Consider the following 13,242-nt stretch of genomic DNA (forward strand, 5'->3'; position numbering starts at 1 on the left):
TGGAAACAATGAACCACGTTATGTGAAGGGAAAAGGATGCAGTGCACTGACTGATGGAATCATATGTGATAATGCTTACTTGGTTGAAGGACTGAGATGCAATCTTCTAAGTGTGCCACAAATGAACAACATTGGAATCAAGGTAGAATTCATGAATGGGAAGGCCAGGCTTCTAGATGGTGAAGAAAATCTAGATGGAACTGGCAATCAAACAAAAGGTAATATATTCTATTTTGATCTCACTGATAGTCATGCTTCTTGGAACATATAGAAGAAATTTGGTTATAGCATAAAAGGATGTGTCATGTAAACTTTGATAATCTAGTTACTATAAGAAAGAACAGAAGATTAAGAGGTATTCTAAATCTAAAGAAACCTGAAATGGCCATATGCAAAGAATGTCATACTAAAAAGATGGGTAAAACTAGCTTCAAAAGTAAAAATTTCAATACTAAAGAAGTCCTAAAGCTAGTTCATATAGATCTTTGTGGACCAATAGGTACAAAGAGCTATGCTAGAGAGAAATTCTTCATTTTATTCATTGATGATTATTCGAGGATGATGACACTAATGTACTTAAAGGATAAATCTAAAGCTTTTCAAAAATTCAAGTGGTATCTGGCTACAGTTGAGAAAGAAACAGGTAAGAAGTTAAAATACTTAAGATCAAATAAAGGAGGAGAATTCATCTCTAATGAATTCAATGATTTCTTCAATGAAAGAGGTACATGTTTTCGTATTGAATTTGAACCTAGAACTATTAATGATGCATTAAAAAATGAAAGTTGGATATAGGAAATGAATGAAGAGATTGAGTAAATTGAAAGGAACAATACTTTGACTCTTGTTTATAGACCCAAGGATAAAAATATAATTGGTACAAAGTGGGTATTCAATTAAAATGGTGAAGTATCAAGGAATAAGGAAAGGCTAGTGTGCAAAGGATACGCTCAAGAAGAAGGCATAGACTTGAAGGAGTCAGAGTACTACTTGCATATGTTGCATTTAAAGGATTCAAAGTGTATCAAATGGATGCAAAATCAGCTTTCTTGAATGGAATTCTAGAAGAAGAAGTCTACATTGATCAACCTAAAGGTTTCATTGATCCAAACAAAAGAGACATGGTTTATAAGTTACACAAATCTTTATATGGTCTGAAGCAAGCTCTTAAAGCATGATATGAAAGACTTCATGGATATATGGTAAAGATTGGTTTTCAAAGAACCAATGATGACATCAGTATGTATATTAAAGAGGGACCATAGAACAAGATTTTCTTAGCAAAAATATTTATAGATGATATCCTACTTACAGGTCATGATGACTTATGCAAGTCATTCTCTGAAGAAATGAGGAAAGAGTTTGAGATGTAAATGTTTGGAGGAGTAAAAAATTTTGTTGGTTTACAAGTTCATCAAATGAAGACATTTACATTACTCAGTCAAAATATGTCAAGGAGATATTGAAGACCTTTGAATGGAAGATTCCAAACCAATTGGAACACCTATGTCTATTGGACATAAGTTATCCAAGAATGATGATTTAAAAGAGGTAAATCAGACTATCTATAGATCAATAATTGGAAAACTTTAGAATGTTATTCATAAAACACCCGATATTGCATTAGTAGTTCGTATAGTTGCAAGATTCTCTACAAATCCTAGAGAAAATCATATGATGGTAATCAAAAGAATTATGAGATATCCAAAAGGAATTCAAGACTATGATCTATGGTACAAGAAAGGAGGGAACTTCAAGTTGAAATCATTTACTAATGTTGATTGGATTGGAAGCATTGATGATAGGAAGAGCACTAGTGGAGAAGCATTATTTCTTAGAAAGAGGTTAGTATCTTCGATAAGTAAGAAGCAAAATTGCATTTTTCAATCTACAACAGAGGAAGAATATGTTATTGTAGCAGTTAATTGCTCCAACATAATGTGGTTCAAAAAAAATTTATCATGAATGAAGGAAGAAATCAAGGATCCAATAATTATCTATTGTGATAACATAAGTGCAATTAATATATCCAAAAATCCAATGATGCACACCAAGAAAAAACACATTTCAATCAAGTATCATTTTCTAAGGAATTAATTGAAGATAAAGAGGTAAGATTGGAATTTGTTAACACAAAGTAGTAGGTTGTTGACATATTTACCAAACCATTACCTAAGGATGCACTTTTGTATCTAAGAGGAAAGATATGGGTCATTCCCTTATCTAATGCTCATTAAATTACAAACTAGTAATGCATCAACCAAACTATGTTGAAGATCTATCAAGTTGATGCAAAGAAGTCAAAGCTCATTGCGTATGAATCAATGCATCAAGTACATTCTAAAACCCCTATGTCAAGTATTTGGCATTTGATGTCAAAGATAGAGAGAATCATGTCATGTACTCATTGAGAGAGATTGATGTAATCAGAGAAGAATCAAAGGAAATAATTCATAACTGGGAGAACTTGATCTGGTGGAGTCTAAAGATAAGATGGCAGAGGGAGAATCTCCAAGGGAGTTCTCATGGATGGATAGAGAATCAAAATGAAACTAATGATATTATAAAATCTTATAAATCATTTGATTGTTCTAAGTTTTATTTTTTTAATGTCATGTTGTGTTTTCATCAATGCCAAAGAGAAAAATTATTGATAACAATTATTTAATTGTATATTGTCATTGATGTTACATAAATTTTATACTGTAACTAAGCATTGAGAGTTGGAACCGAGTTCAAAAGACTTCAATATATGTCGAGCATAAATTTAGAAGAAGATAAGTTCAAGGATTCTTTTGTAAACTGATTCAGGTCAATTACCAAAGGAGTCCAATGTAAACCGAGTAAGGTTGGTTACCAAGGAACTCAGTGGTAATCAAGTGACCCAATTGTAGTCGACATTTAGCATATTAGTTTTATCTATTAGTTGGTTTGTGCAAGCTGACTCAATGGATGTTATTTGTTTATTTGAAAGGGTATTCAAGACGACTTGACATTATGTTTCATATATAGGAAAGGTCTGTTGGGATTAAAGATAGAGTAACTGAGAGGGGGGGTGAATCAGTTACTAACGAAAATTAATCCACAGATCCCTTAAATGTCTTAAAGATCTAGTTATTGCTGATACTCGGTAAACAAATGTTGTAACTCAGTAAATTAAACTATTACTTATCTTCAAGCATTCATGCATGTAACTGAAAGCAAAATGAACACAAGAGACACCAGATTTAACATGGAAACCCAATATGGGAAAAACCACCAATTAACTAGTTACCAATTTTTCACTCTTCTGAAGTGAGCCCTATTAGGAGACAACCCTATTAAAGGTTACAATACACACTGTTATGTGTGACCCTGTTAGAGGATTTTGATCACCCTATTAGGAGTGGCCTTGTTAGAGGTCTTTAGAACAATTCAACTGAACTGTCACCTTGTTAGAGGATTTACAAAATGGTTGTTAAACCAACTCTGTTAAGAGATTTGAAATCACTACTACAATTGTTAGAAAGCAACAATGAATTAACCTGAACAAGATGCAATTGAATTTGCTGATTACAGGTTTCTATTTTGCATCATTAGATCCTCCTTGATCAAATATGGCTCTGTTGCTTCTTAATGATCTCTGATCATCCTTCAAATTCACTTCCACAATAATCAGCCCTCGTATCTCATTAATTCCACACTTCCATCTCACATTCACTTAGAATTTAACTTGACCTCTTAATTATACCATTCAGATTGTCAAGTCAGCTCATTCACATGTTACATTTACCAATAAACCATACATCAATTGGCTACAAATATTACTCTAAACAAATAAATGTTATTTCATAAAACAATGAAATCCTTTACTGGCCGACCCTACTCGGTAAATATTGCTTCTAGAAATTTCTTGAGTTAACCTTTTTGACTCAGTTAACATTGCAATATCTATAAAATCCTTTGGCTGCCAAGTTTACTCGGTAAGAACTGAATTCCTTCATGAGAGCTTGGTAAGAAATGCTTCTACCACATTTCCTTTGATGACCGAGTGAGCTCGGTAAGAACTACTTCTGCCACATTTCCTTTGATGACCGAGTGAGCTCGGTAAGAACTAAATTTCTATGATTACCTTGAAAGCTTGGTAACAACTGTTTACTCTGTAGATACTGCAAGTTTTCTTTACTAACCTTCTGGGCTCGGTAGATTCTATCCTTTGCCTCGCTGACCATCTGAGCTCGGTAGACTTTGTCCTTTGCCTTGCTGACCTTCTGAGCTCGGTAGACACTGTTCTTTGCCTTACTGACCATCTGAGCTCGGTAGACATTGTTCTTTGTCTTACTGACCATCTAAGCTTGGTAGACTCCATTCTTTGCCTTACTGACCATTTGAGCTCAGTGGACTCTATCTGATGACTAATATGACATTTGTATGACATCAAAGACAACACACAATTGAACAATTGTATCCAACAAGGTCAAGTTATGGATTGAATAATGAGAGAAAGTGGTGAAGATGATAAGATGTGAATAAAGAAGAATATATAATTATGAGTAGAGTATCCAAGGAGCTACAAAGAATATTCTAATTAGGGAGGATCTAGAGGATAAGCCAGAACAATGATCTGAATCTGCAATCCAGTTGCTTAATTAATCAGGTCAATCATTTTTACTCTAACAATTGTAGTTGTGAAGAAATCTCTTAACATAGTTGACTTAATAGTCATTTTGTAAATCCTCTAACTAGATAGCATTTCTATATTGAAGTGTATTAAGACCTCTAACAAGGCCACTCCTAACAGGGTGATTTAAATCCTTTAACAAGGTCACACCTAACAATATGTTATGTAACCTTTAATGGAATTGGCTCCTAACAGGGCTCACTTCATAAGAGTGAAAAGTTGTAACTAGTTGCATAGGTGGTTTTCCCAAATTGGATTTTGCTAGTTGGCGTTTTAACCCCAATTTTAAAACTTGATAACTTGGCCCCCTTGATAACTTTTTTCATATTTTGCCTCTCAGTCTCCCCTAATCCATATTGAAAAATGCTTTATGGAGTATTTTTTTCAAGAAGGCAATGTTCAAATTGATTGTTATAACAACAAATCTAGTAATACATATGCCAAAACTTAAGATTGAGAAAATAGGTTCATATGGTACAAAGTGGTTCCGAACCTCTTGTACCTATTGAATAGATTTCAGTGATTCAATGGTTCAGAGTTTGAGTTTGCAAAGCCCAAATTCCCACTTCATTTTTAGATGTACACCATTTTTAGACTTGGAATGTGAATTCAAAATTCACTGGTTGGCTTTCAATAGGTTCAAAGTGTTCAAAGGGTACAAAGGTTCAATATGCTTTTCAAATGGATTCATTGATTCAATATGGCTCAACAATTCAAAGTTCAAATGTAGATCCAAGTCAAACTTTGATATGCAGATTCAAATATCCTAGTTTAAAGTTCAACTTCAAATTCAAAGTTCAACTCAAAGACATAATTATGGGTGTAATTGAGTGGTTCAAGAGGTTCAGCAATTCAAAGATTTAGTTTTAACAACTATAACAAGGTTTCTAAAAATGAAAATATTGGGTCTTAGTATGGGGGTCATAAATTTCAAATCCACCGTTGGATCAGACTGCATTTAAAAAAAAAAATTCCAAACCTAATTCTCTAAATCCTCTCCAAATCTTTTTATCAATTTTTTTATGGATCAAAAGTTATGAGTTTTTGAGTGTAGCATTGTTGAATCAGCACTAACAGTCACAGAATGCAGATCACAGAAAATCAATCATATTTTGGGGGTCATAAATTTTAATCTAATAGTTGGATTTAGCTAATTCTTGGATATGTTTTATTAGTCCTAGTCTTCTAAATATTACCCAAACGATTTTTTTAGATTTTTTACGGATCAAATGTTATTGGCATTGGAGTGGACTATCAAAATTGTCATGACTATTCTGAAATGATGACACCATTGCATCACTAGTAAATGCCACATGTCCAAGTCTTCTTATAAACATTATAAAATGATATCCATAAACTCTTAATTATAATGTTTATAAATACTTTATGCTATAAAAAGAAATGTATAAAGGAAAGTGATCGTGAACATTGATAAAAAGAAACGAGATTTAAGTTATGATAATTTCCAAGAATTAGTTATGAAATTGAATAAAGCTCTTGAGAAGTTTATTTAGTGGGATAACTTTGGAAGAAAGGGGCTTCTTCTTTTTCTGAGTAGGCAGACTATGCCCTGCATGTAAGGGGGATTTAGAATGTTTAGGGTTAGCAATTATTAATGGATATCAGACTGTGAACTTCTATTTAAAGTTTTAATAACTATGTAATGTTTTAGTTTTCTAGCATTGTACCTAAACAAGATTGTTTCTGGAATGAGAAAGTTTTCTTTGGATTGTTTGCTGTCAATTCAGTATTGAATTGGTATCAAACTGTTAAAGTCTCTTTCTAATGTTGGATAATTATATTGTGCATATGTTAAACAAGTTGTCCATTTTATCTTTTATATTTCTTTTAGTTGTTGTTTAGCTATTTTCCCGCTATCCAAGAATAGTGAGGGTAGACTTCGCTTTCAAGTTAAAAGCATTGTAAATCTCATTCTTTGCATATCTAATTGGGGAGTTGTACCCTATAAAATTCAGAGGGTGCTTGCTCAATCTAATGGAAAAATGACACAACTGTTGGTAGATTATTGTGGCTTCGTTTTGGGCATTCTTAAGTCATTTTTGTAATCATTTTGTGTGAAGAAAAATCTATTTACTAACAGATTTTTGGCAACTCTACTGGGGAATTAGAATTGATAGACCAATGTTTTTCTTTCCTTGGTGAAAATTATTATCTCTGCTTGCAGAAGATTGGTGACTCTGTGTAAAGACCATGCCGAATATGAAAGCCATGAGAAAGTCAAGGCCAAATCCTTATCTCGTGGAACTTTATCACATGGATGATAAAGTGTTGCATGAATTCATGGATAGCTACAAAGAAAGTGTTTCTTGAGTTGTAAGGAACAACATAATCCAGGAAGAGGACTCCATGTCTTGGCTTTTATGGAAAAGTCTCTATGTGAGATTTCACAAATTAAAAGACTTGCAAGAATGTGTGAAAAGAGTGGTAAAGTTGAAAGAAGAATTGATGGTTGATGACAAGAAACCTCTAGTCATAACCATCTCTCACATTTACTCAATCTTTGATGATCAAACTCACCCCCATGAAGCTTTGAATAAAGAGGGAAAAAGTGTGCCTGAAAATTCATTGTCTTCTGATATAGAAAATTTTGGAAATGAAGATAGTTGTTTCACTTTGGAGAATTTTAATGGCAAAGTATTACAGAACAACATTAAGTTGGAAGTTGGAAGTTTGGTCTTTACTGGAAATGTAAATAAATAGGGTCCTCTAGGCACAAAGATTCATTACCAACCTATGGAAGAATCTTTTCATTGTGGTGAATATTACAAATGAAAGTTATTTCATCGACCAAGTTTCTTTGCATGCTGAAAATATTTTTTGAAGAAAGAAATATTGAAGTGAACTTTTAGCTTATGTCTTCGCCTAATGAAGATTTTTATTCCATTTCAAGAGAGGATGTTTCTTATGCTAAGTTTGATCCTATGGTCATTGAAAGTAGTTTTGTAAAACCCTTGCCTTTAACTATATGTCATAAGAGTAATTCAGTTTGTAACATGAAGGAAGAAATTGCAAATTCTAATTTTTCTTTTGCATGTCAGGGCAAGACTGTGGCTAATGTAACAACAGTAGAGAATCAATCAAAAAATCTCAATGATGAGATTATTTGGAGCAACACATGTATTATACTCTCATGCTGAACACATTGATGACTTTGAAATTAGGCATAATTCTCTCTTCATCCCTCGTGATCTTTGTGATATTAATGAAGAAGAAGAAATTCATAATGGAATTTTCAGCGGTATGAACATACATTAGCAAAGCAAGGAAGCTACAGCCAATCCAAAACATGACAGCCAGTTAGAAGCTCCTTCAATGAATAATACATGTCTCCTTGAGACAACTGAAGATGACTTGGTGAGTGATGTCCAAAGGATCATTGAGGATGGCGAAGATGACCTATTTACACTTGAAGTAAATGATGCCTTAAACTTGATGCTTTCAATTTCCGAATATAAGGATATTGATGCCTTCTTTGTTGAGTCCCATGTTGTCCATGATGTGGTAATTGATGAATCAGAATTTAAAATTTATGCATTTGATGTAAAGGTTGAATATGAGGCTTTCTTGTTTGGTCTTACTACAACTCAAGAGAAGAGGTTTCAACCCCAATGTTGGAAGCATTTGGTTTTAAGAATAAAGTTAGTGATGAGCTTATGGAGAGTAAAATTTCAGCAAGCTTAGATCCAAAAGTTGATTCACATACTTCTACAAAGCTCTTCCCCAATGCCTTCCTCATCCATGGTTTAACTTGCTTTTCTCAAGAGAAGGACATGGTTATATGTGGTAAACATTGTTTTATTCAAAATGATGTTGAGGTACTGCAGCTTGTTATTTATAATGAGAATTGGCTTTTTGGATCTGAATTTTTTTTAACATTTCGGCATATGGTTGTTGGATACCTTGTTGCAACAATTGCTAAATATTGGTTGGGAATGACACACCTCAAGTACCAATCTCTCTTCTACAATGGAAGATATTTCTCATAGCCAGTTGATGGTTTCACATAAGCAGCTAAATGATCCTTTAAAAGTATGGGCTCTCAGCCCTATCTTGTGTAAATAAAGTTTTTGGTTGTGCATAGTTTAGTTTTCCTTATTTCTATTTGTTGTTGCCTTATGCTTTGTTTAGGTTCTTAGAGTAGGTTGTTTTTCCTTCTATCTTCTTTTTTTGTTCTCTACTCTCCCTACAAGAAGCCCCTCCTCTTTTTGTCATGCACTTTAACTCTATTGTCCAATGGACTAAGCACTGATCTTCTAATGATAGATGCTAGATTCTTCATGTGCCTTTCAAAACATGCTCCCCAGTAAGAGCCAATGTTAGTTGGTGTTTTAACCCCAATTTTAAAACTTGTTAACTTGGCCCCCTTGATAACTTTTTTCATATTTTGCCTCTCAGTCTCCCCTAATCCATGTTGAAAAATGCTTTATGGAGTCTTGTTTCGAGAAGGAAATGTTCAAATTGATTGTTATAACAACAAATCTAGTAACACATATGCCAAAACTTGAGATTGAGAAAATAGGTTCATATGGTACAAAGTGGTTCCAAACCTCTCATACCTATTGAATAGATTTCAGTGATCCAATGGTTCAGAGTTTGAGTTTGCAAAGCCCAAATTCCAACTTCATTTTCAGATGTACACCATTTTCAGACCTGGAATGTGAATTCAAAATTCACTGGTCAGCTTTCAATAAGTTCAGATGGTTCAAAGGGTACAAAGGTTCAATATGCTTTTCAAATGGATTCATTGATTCGATATGGATCAACAGTTTGTAGTTCAAATACAAATCCAAGTTAGATTTTGATATGCATATTTAGATATCATAGTTTAAAGTTCAACTTCAAATTTAGAGTTCAACTTAGAGACATAATTATGGGTGTAATTTAGTGGTTCAAGAGGTTCAACAATTCAAAGATTGAGTTTCAACAACTATGACAGGTTTTCTAAAAACTAAAAATTGGGTGTCAATATGGGGGTCATAACTTTAAAATCCACCATCAGATCGTGCTCAATTTTGGATGTGTGTGAGTAAACCTAATTTTTTAAATTTTCAAAATGTGTCTCGATTTGTGAGACACGTATGACTATTCACAACACTGTCAAATCAGCACTAACAGTCACAAAATGCAGATCACAAAAAATCAATGATATTTTGGGGGCCATATCTCTCAGTCCGACTGTTGGATCAGGCTGCATTTCAAAATTTTTTTGCCAAACCTAATTCTCTAAATATTTTTATCAGATTCTTTATGGATCAAAAGTTATGTGTTTCTGACTGTAGCACTGTCAAATTAGCACTAACAATCATCACAAAATGCAAATCACTGAAAATCAGTCATATTTTGGGGGTCATAAATTTTAATCTAACTTTTGGATTTGGTTGATTCTTGGATATGTTTTATTAGTCCTAGTCTTCTAAATATTCCCCAAATGGTTTTGTTAGATTTGTTACGGATCAAATGTTATTGGCATTGGAGTGGACTATCAAAATTGTCATGACAATTCTGAAATGATGACAACATTTCATCACCAGTAAATGCCACATGTCAAAGTCTTCTTATAAACATTATAAAATATTATCCATAAAATCTTAATTATAATTTTTATAAATAATTTATGCTATAAAATGAAAAGTATAAAGGATAGGGAGTCTGAACATTGATAAAAGGAAATGAGATTTAAGTTATGATAATTTCCAAGAATCAGTTATGAAACTGAATAAAGCTCTTGAGAAGTTTATTTAGTGAGAGAACTTTGGAAGAAAGGGGTTTCTTATTTTTCTGAGCAGGCAAATTGTGCGTTGCATGTAAGGGGGATTTAGAATGTATAGGGTTAGCAATTCTTGATGGATATTAGACAGTGAACTTTTATTTAAAGTTTTAATAGCTATGTCATGTTTTAGTTTTCCAGCATTGTACTTGAATTGGATTGTTTTTGGAATGAGAAAGTTTTCTTTGGATTGTTCACTGTCAATTTAGTATTGATATTATATCGAACTATTAAAGTCTCTTTCTAATGTTGGATAATTATATTGTGCATATGTTAGACAAGTTGTCCATTTTATCTTTTCTATTTCTTTTAGTTGTTGTTTAGTTATTTGCCTGCTATCCAAGAATAGTGAGGGAAACCTTCACTTTCAGGTTACAAGCATTTTAAATCTCATTCTTTGCATATCTAATTGGGGAGTTGTACTCTATAAAATTTAAAGGGTGCTTGCTCAATCCAATGGAAAAGTGACCCAACTGTTGGTAGATTATTTTGTCTTCGTTTTGGGCATTCTTGAGTCATTTTTGTAATCATTTTGTGCAAAGAAAAATCTATTTACTAAAAGGTTTCCACATTAAATCTTGGTATCTCATGTGTTCATGTTATTTTCTTATTGCTTTATCATTTTTCAACTAAGTTAATAAAGGTTAATACACATTACTATCTTAAGATTCCTTTGTTAACCGAGTTATGATTAATATCTAGTTCTAACTTAGTTGTGAGTTTAAAGGAAGTTTGTATTGACATCTAAGGAATTTGGAATTATTTTAGTGGTGAATTATTCACCCCTCCCCTCTTAGTTACTCTTCTTATATTTCCAACAATATGTTGACACACTTAAATATTGCATTCCAAGAATATCATATTGAGATGATACCTCTCCATATACTTGAGAGAATAATGTGTTCTATAACAATCCTCCCTAGCTAAGAGGGAGTGTTAAGGTTGTAGGTTTAGTTGGGTTGAATTGACCTGGAGATAATTCTTTTATGGTAATTGGTAAATCATTATTTAGACAAATACTCTTATATCTACTTGTGTGTGTGTGTTTGTGTGTGTGTCTTATTATTAATATATTATATAATGGTGATTAACCTTATAGACATGTCTCCTCCTCTCATATTTATAAGTTATTCAAATCTTCATTTGAAACACTGCGATAAAAATGGAAATGTTTTTACATTTGTAGAAAATAGTCTTTAAAACACAACATGGTATTAGAACCAAACTGTAAATGTAAGAAAGAATGAGTGCCTGGATATCTTTCATATGAAAAAAATATCATTCTAGATTGATTTAGAGTAAAATACAAAAGAAAAGATATTTGACATGGGGAGCATAAGCTAGATGTATTAAATATTATCTGGATATTATTATGACTAAGAAGAGACATCTACGTAGAGAGATCTATGGTCATAGTTATAAACAGGGTATAAAGGAAGACATAAGAATAAAAATGAAGGTTCATAATACAAAACTAGTCATATGAACAATTGAATATCATGCCAATAAGTGGAAGAACAATAGCTAATCTATGCGCAGTTATCCAACACAGGGCATCATTTTAAGTCAGAAAAGGAGAGAAAAGTAAGTGGCACTTAGGAAAGTATGATTATCAAATGGACCAATCCAATTCTTGTGGGATATATAATCACATTGAAAGAAGGAAGCATAAGCAATAAATAGTGTCTCAAATTTAAGCATATATTATTCATACCGAGTGTTAACATGAAAAGAATGGTAGACAATGAACATCAAAAAGAAGAAGAATACCAAAGAAAATCACAAGAGTTTTAGCCATAGTGAATACAATCATAATAACTTACATGCAGTCAATGTCTTGTGAATAAGGATTCATATTGAATGGGGATCATCGAATCCACAATTCAATATCTATAGTCAACAACAACATTAGAGGGAGCAGTGACTATGAAGGAACCAAATACTGACTAGTGAGAATTTGACAAGATTTGTTTCATTGTGACTAAGATTCAAGGATTAACAATGAGGGAATCTTGAAGCACACATGCGTGGCACTTAAACTATTTGGACAATGACTATCTCAATGTCAAAAATTCAACATCTAATATACATCCTCTTCCAATGCTATTGATTGCAAAGAAAATGTGAGAAGTGTTATTCAATTGTTGTGATTGATCGAGCTACGTATATGGAAATTGAGTATGTGACTATAAATAAGGAAAATGAAGATTAATGATGGTAGTTTAACAATCTAACTTAGATGTGAAACATTTCTAATGTTAGAATTAGAAAGTTTTCACAACCTGTATGATCATGCATATTAGCAATGAGTACAATGCTTGGGTATGGAAGAGTAGATCGACATTGATTTAATCCAAAAAATAACCAATCAATTAATGAGTATGGAATTCAAAGGATTATGTAACTGTTAATATCTTGCACATATGCATTATTAAGAACCCAAATTTGATAGTGAAAGAGCAAGATGAATGTACAACATTGTCAACTATTTTGTGATGTTGAGCCCAAATCTTGGCATCTTAAAATGCTTTAAGATGTCATCCATGTGTTAATAGAAAAGGATGGGGTTCAAACTATGTTTAGATTTCCAGAGCACCATGCTTGGGTTGTACGCTACACAAAATGGAGTGCAGTGTCTAGAGGAAGCCTGAGTTCATGGTTCAAAAAATAGAGTTGTCAAGAAGAGTTGTGATTGTCATGACATGATAGTAAGGAGGTAGTTTGTTCTTGTTTATATGATAATGCTAGAGAATCAAGTGTAATAAACATGATAAAAGGACAAAAAAAAATTTTA

This window comes from Cupressus sempervirens, chromosome 3 (genome assembly GCF_028749045.1).
Source record: "Cupressus sempervirens isolate cs-2001-9-10 chromosome 3, ASM2874904v1, whole genome shotgun sequence".
Lineage (NCBI taxonomy): Eukaryota > Viridiplantae > Streptophyta > Pinopsida > Cupressales > Cupressaceae > Cupressus > Cupressus sempervirens.